The following is a 6,000-nucleotide window of genomic DNA, read 5'->3' as shown; positions in this document are numbered from 1 at the left end:
AGAATCCAATGTGCTATGATCCTCAACAGGCAAACTCTCAGGATCCACGGGTCCCCTCCTCAAAGGGGCTTGTTTCCAGAAGGGGAAAGAGAACAGGAAGCCAGAAGCTACAGCGCCCGCGCTGGCTCCTAGATGATCGGGTACCTTGTGAGGATGAGCTGGTACTTAAAATGGACATATTCGCGATGCCAGGAAGCAGGGCTCCTATCCCCCTTTTCGGACTCTGAGTCGCTAACTGTGCTGTCTGGACAGACAGGGGCTGCAGGGTAGTCCGTGGAAGCAGCTGCATGTTCTATGGAGGGCGGAGCCTATTTCCCATCCTGTGGGCTGGGTCCCTGGCAACCTTGCAGCTGTGCTATCCAACAAGCAGCTTCTCCCCAAGCAGGCCCCGGACCACTTTCTATTGGACCATCCAGGAAAACAGGTGCACTCTGATTAAATATGCCTGGGAAACCGGTCTCCTCATTTGACACCAAAAGGGAATTAGTGTTTGAAGGTCCTGAGAAATCCCCCATTAAGGAAGGCGCTCTTTTAATTTAACCCATAGCTCCCTTGTAACACCTACTAACCTATGTCCCTATAACTTACTAACTTACTAATGCCAGCACAGGCCAATGCATTCGAGATCTTTGGGCCGCAGAGGAGTTTCACAGCTTGAAGAAAAAGCTCTTGTTTCCACCCCCAGCCTTTTGGAAACCCCCCTGCCTCTGTGTCTGCGTGGGCAGGGCCAAGCCTTGCAAAGCAGCTCCTGCAGCTGGTTCGGCTGAGCGGAATAAAGTGGCAACATTCAAGAAAAGTCCTGCTGCAGGCCTTTTCAAATTACCTAGACTCTCAGGAGAAACCAACCAGTGGGGTGCGTGTAAGGGGGGGGGGGCGGGGGGGGGACAGGGGGGAGAGGCCCAGAAATTGAGGGAATGTAATGCATAATAATAACCACTGGAAAAAAAACAACCGAGGAAAATAATTTGGAGAATTATTGAGTGCCAGAACCCCAAAGCTATAAACAGGATGTTTGAAAAGATTTCAAGCATAAAGGTCACAATCTGCAATTTAAATGGATAGTTTGTTGCCTTTTTTTCTTGGTTATGGTTGGGTGCCACCAATTAGTTGAAGTGTGTGTGTGTGTGTGTGTTAGAGGTTTTTCAAAGAGCGCTTCTCAATCAGGCTGGGTTGGTTGACAGCCTCTAAGCCCACACAGGGGTGGGCACATCCTTTATAGCATGAGAACAAGCAGAACTCATGCCACACAGCAAAGGCCTTCTTCCTCTTTCTGGAAAAAAACCCAACAAACATAGCATAAGCCCTTGATCATTCTCCCACTCTGCAGTGGTTTTATGATGAAGAAATGAGTCACTAATAAATCATCCCTGGGGTGGCATTGCCCCCAGGGGCCAACCTAGTCCAGCGGTCATTATTAATCTGAAACTGACTTACCACCTTGGTGAGTGCAAGGGGCACAGTTTGTTCAGCTGAAGGTGGGTGGTGGTCCTTCAAGCCTTTGCTTGGTGGACAGAAGCCCAGGGAGGTTGTTATTTTGTGGTTTGGGGAGAGGTCAGCGAGCTGATGGGCAGGCGAACCTGCATGTCCTTCTCATGATTAGAACCCTCTCTGCTGCTCATGGGAGGGTGTTTGTGACAGTGTTAGGCAGAGGAGCTAGACTCAGAGTGGCCGTCAGGACAGGGTTTCTTCAAATAATATGCCCGTGAATCCCTGGGCATCTTTGATGAGCACTTCGCTACACTACTTCAGTTTCTCTGCCTCGGCCTCTACTCTGTGTGGCCCAGTGGCCTGCAGAGGCCTTGGATTGATAGGAGCCTCTTCTATGGCCACACGCCCTAAATTAACAATCTGCCATCATAAGTAAATGTAAGTTCCCCATATGAACCCTCCAAAGGCCCTTGTGATGAGCGTGGTCTCTTGCCTCCCAGGTCCATGAGGCTTACAAAAATGCCACTCTTTTTGTTTTGAACTGACCAAGCTAGCCCTAGACTGGGAACCCCAAAGCACTCTCCCCATTGACTCTAATAAAATCATTTGATCCTTGTACTCTGCATGGACCTGCCCTCTTGGGCCCTCAAGGTGGCTGACCACCTCCTCCCTGACAGGTGGGTACTGAATGAACTCTGTTACAAACCTTGTTGTCTTTCTTGTTTAACTGTGGCTTAACACCCAATCACCCCTCCCCCGGCACTCTTCCCCCCACAACAAATATTAATTTAGCAAAGTCTCAACAATCTACTTGAAATGCAGATTCTGACTCAGTAAATCTATGATGGAATTTGAGATTCTCCATTTCGAGCAAGAAGCCAAATAACTGAACTCTAAATTTTATTTAATGATTTTAAATTTCAATAGCTTAAGAGAGGCTAGTGGCTACCGCATTGAAAGCACAAGTGAGCTCTGTATGGGCAGTGACCCTGCTTTTCTCTCCTCTTGGGTCCCCATTAGCAGAGTGCCTGGTCTACACTGGGTCTTTAATAAATATTTATTGACTACATTATTACATAATGTTGAAGAATGAGTTTTATAGTTTTTTAGAAAATATTTTATTTATTTATGAGAGACACACAGAGAAGCGGAGACATAGGCAGAGGGAGAAGCAGGCTTCCTGTGGCGAGCCTGATGCCGGACTCTATCCCAGGACCCCGGGATCATGACGTGAGCCAAACGCAAATGCTCAACCACTGAGCCACCCAGGTGCCCTGAAGAACAAGGGGTTTTGTTGTTGTTGTTTACATTTGTTGTTATTATTTAAGTTCTATTTGCCAACATATAACACCCAGTGCTCATCCCATCAACTGCTCCCCTCTGTGCCTGTCACCCAGTTACCCCATCCCCCCACCCACTTCCCCTTCTAGAACCCTTTGTTTTCCAGAGTTAGGAGTCTTTCATGGTTTGTCCTCCTCTCTAATTTTTTCCCATTCAGTTCCCCTCCTTTCCCTTATCATATATATAAGAAATATATTTCTTATATCCCCTGTATGAGTGAAACCATATGATGATTGTCCTTCTCCGATTGACTTATTTCACTCAGCATAATACCCTCCAGTTCCATCCATGTCAAAGCAAATGGTGGGTATCTGTCCTTTCTGATGGCTGAGTAGTATTCCATCGTATATATACATAGACCACATCTTCTTTATCCATTCATCTCTCGATGGACCCCGAGGCTCCTTCCACAGTTTGGCTATTGTGGACATTGCTGCCATAAACATCGGGGTGCAGGTGTCCCGGCGTTTCACTGCATCTGTATCTTTGGGCTAAATCCCCAACAGTGCAATTGCTGGGTCCTAGGGCAGATCTATTTTTAACTCTTTGAGGAACCTCCACACAGGTTTCCAGAGTGGCTGCACCAGTTCACATTCCCACCGACAGTGCAAGAGGGTCCCCCCCTTGTCCGCATCCTCTCCAACATGTGTGGTTTCCTGCCTTGTTAATTTTCTCCATTCTCACTGGTGTGAGGTGGTATCTCATTGTGGTTTTGATTTGAATTTCCCTGATGGCAAGTGATGCGGAGCATGTTCTCATGTGCTTTTTGGCTGTGTGTGTCTTCTTTGGTGAAATTTCTGTTCGGGTCTTTTGCCCGTTTCACGATCAGATTGTTTATTTCTTTGCTCTTGAGTTGAATATGTTCTTTATAGATCTTGGACACTAGCCCTTTGTCTGATAGGTCATTTGCAAATATCTTCTCCCATTCTGTAGGTTGTCTTTCAGTTTTGTTGACTGTTTTTTACCACCCTGAACATGCCCGATCTCATCTGAAGAACGAGTTTTAAACCTTGTTTGTTAGAACACTTTCATTGTTAAGTGACCAAAATCTAGCCCATGGTTTAAGACCAAAACCCATCTTGAACTTCCAAAGACTTCATGGGCTCTTATGACCCAACTGCAGAAAGATCAGGGGTGTAGCCAATCTTGGGGAGGGTTTCAGCCAGGAGCTAAGTCAGCAACATGTTTTCTCTCTTGTCTTTTGTCGGTGTGCTGGTTCATTCCGTTCAAGCTGGTCATTGTCACTGGACTCAAACCAATATAACCGGTAGCTCTGGACAGCTAAACACAGAACCTGCTGACCACATGAAATAGGATTGTTTCCCACCAACTAGTCAGAAAACTCCCAGAGAAGTTTTCTAACTGGCTGAGCTTGGGTCCTGTACCAATCCCTGACCAATCACTGGGGTTGGGGCCTCAGGATTCTAAGATTAGCCAAGCAAGATTCAAAGGTGTCCCTTTCTCAGTCAGGGATGGCTTCCTCCAGACACACAAGATTGGAGTAGGAAGAAGCAATTATCACAAAGTTGGGGTGTGCTTTTTCTGGGCAAATAGAACGGTGTGGGGAGAAAGGTGGAGGGAGGGTTCACAGCTTCTGCAAATGGTTGTTGAGAGGCATTTCTTTGAGCTAGATCGAAGATATGGTATTGCCTCCTCTGATATGTCAAAAGGCATAAGGAAAACAAGATTCCATTGGTCCAACTGGTTTCACTTTACTCTTCTGTCCCTGTTATGTTAGTGGAAGCATGGCATTCTAGAAAGCAAGGCATCTCAAGGAAAGGCACCATTTGAAATTGAAAGATGAGCAGGACTTGGTTGAATAGAGAAGTGGAAGGAGGGAAAGAACATTCCAGGGAGGAGAAATAGCATATTCAAAGGCAAGGTGGTGAAGGAACATGCCATGTGAGGGAGGAATGAAGAGTCTGCTACAGAGGGTAGACTGGAACTGCGACAAGGGAAGCAGGAAGTGGATTGGAGGCCTGGTGGCAGAAGGCCTTGGGTGCCAAGTGAAGGAGTCTGGGCTTTCAGCTGTGGGAGCCATGAAGCCATTTGGAGGTCTTAAGCAGGGGGTGGTGTAGTCAGAGCTGTGTATGTTCTAAGAGATTGCTGTGGCTGAATTTGGAGGGTGGACAAGCTGGTGTTAGGAGGCAGGGTGCCAAGGATGAGGCTGTCCCAATATGTCTTTAAGGAACTGCTGCCTCCAGGGTGGATGGCAGCACACCAAGTTTCCAGTTCAGGCTGCTGGTGTCCTTTCTCCCCCTCTTTTGCTCAGACCTTGACCTGGCTGGATCCGGGTCTCTGCTGTGCCACCTTCCAGCACTGGGCAGGTTACCTTATTTCCTTGAGCCTATTTGCTCATCTGGAAAACGGAGGGAGGCATACCCTCAGTGCACAGTGTCCGGGAGTCTGGCAAGCTAAAATGGATGGGATAGGCCTCAGACCAGCAGACCCCAGACCCACACATCATGGGAGATCAGCAAATGTTGCTGTTGTTATTCATGGGTGTGACTCCTGAGTTTATTTGCATGGAAAAAGCTTGAACATGGAAGACATGGGAAAGAAAGGACATTCAAAACACTGAAGCTTCATGGGGCACCTCTGAAACCAGGGCAGGCTGACTTCTCCTGAACTCCAAGGTCAAAATCCTTCAGCCCACAAGCCCCTGGCTCTCTCTCCTCCCAGGACACTCATGTGTCTAAGTTGGAACATCCCAGAAGAGATTGGTTTTCAAGAGCATTTCCCTGCAGGCCAGGCAGGAGTCTCTGGGGAGAATGAGGGCATTGGGCTACATTTTAGACTGCATCTTGGACTCATTTGTTTTGCCGGGCCTGACAGACACGTCCCAGTGGAAAAATCCCAGTGTAGAGCCAGGACAACCGAGGCCTGAAACCTCCAGGTTCTGCAAGTTCAGGAAAGTTGCCTCACCGTGGTGGGCCTCAGTTTCTCCATTTGAAGTGTGGGAACAGTACTGCCCACATGGGCCGTTGTGGGGGTTAAATCTACTAGTGCATGTGGCACATGGTCACACAGATTTGCCTCCAGTTTGGGATCAGACATGTGCATTTATTGAGTCCTTATGATGTGTCAGCTCCTGGCCCAGGGCTAGCAACTTACAAATAAGATACGGATCCTGGCCCCATGGAGGTAGGCTTGGAGCACAGATAACCCAATACCCAGGCAATGATGTTATAAGATAGGTTTTGCCTCGTGCTACCCTTCTCTGTGAGACAT

The sequence above is a fragment of the Canis lupus genome, chromosome 27 (genome assembly GCF_048164855.1).
Source record: "Canis lupus baileyi chromosome 27, mCanLup2.hap1, whole genome shotgun sequence".
NCBI lineage: Eukaryota > Metazoa > Chordata > Mammalia > Carnivora > Canidae > Canis > Canis lupus.
This window is presented reverse-complemented; position numbering follows the sequence as displayed.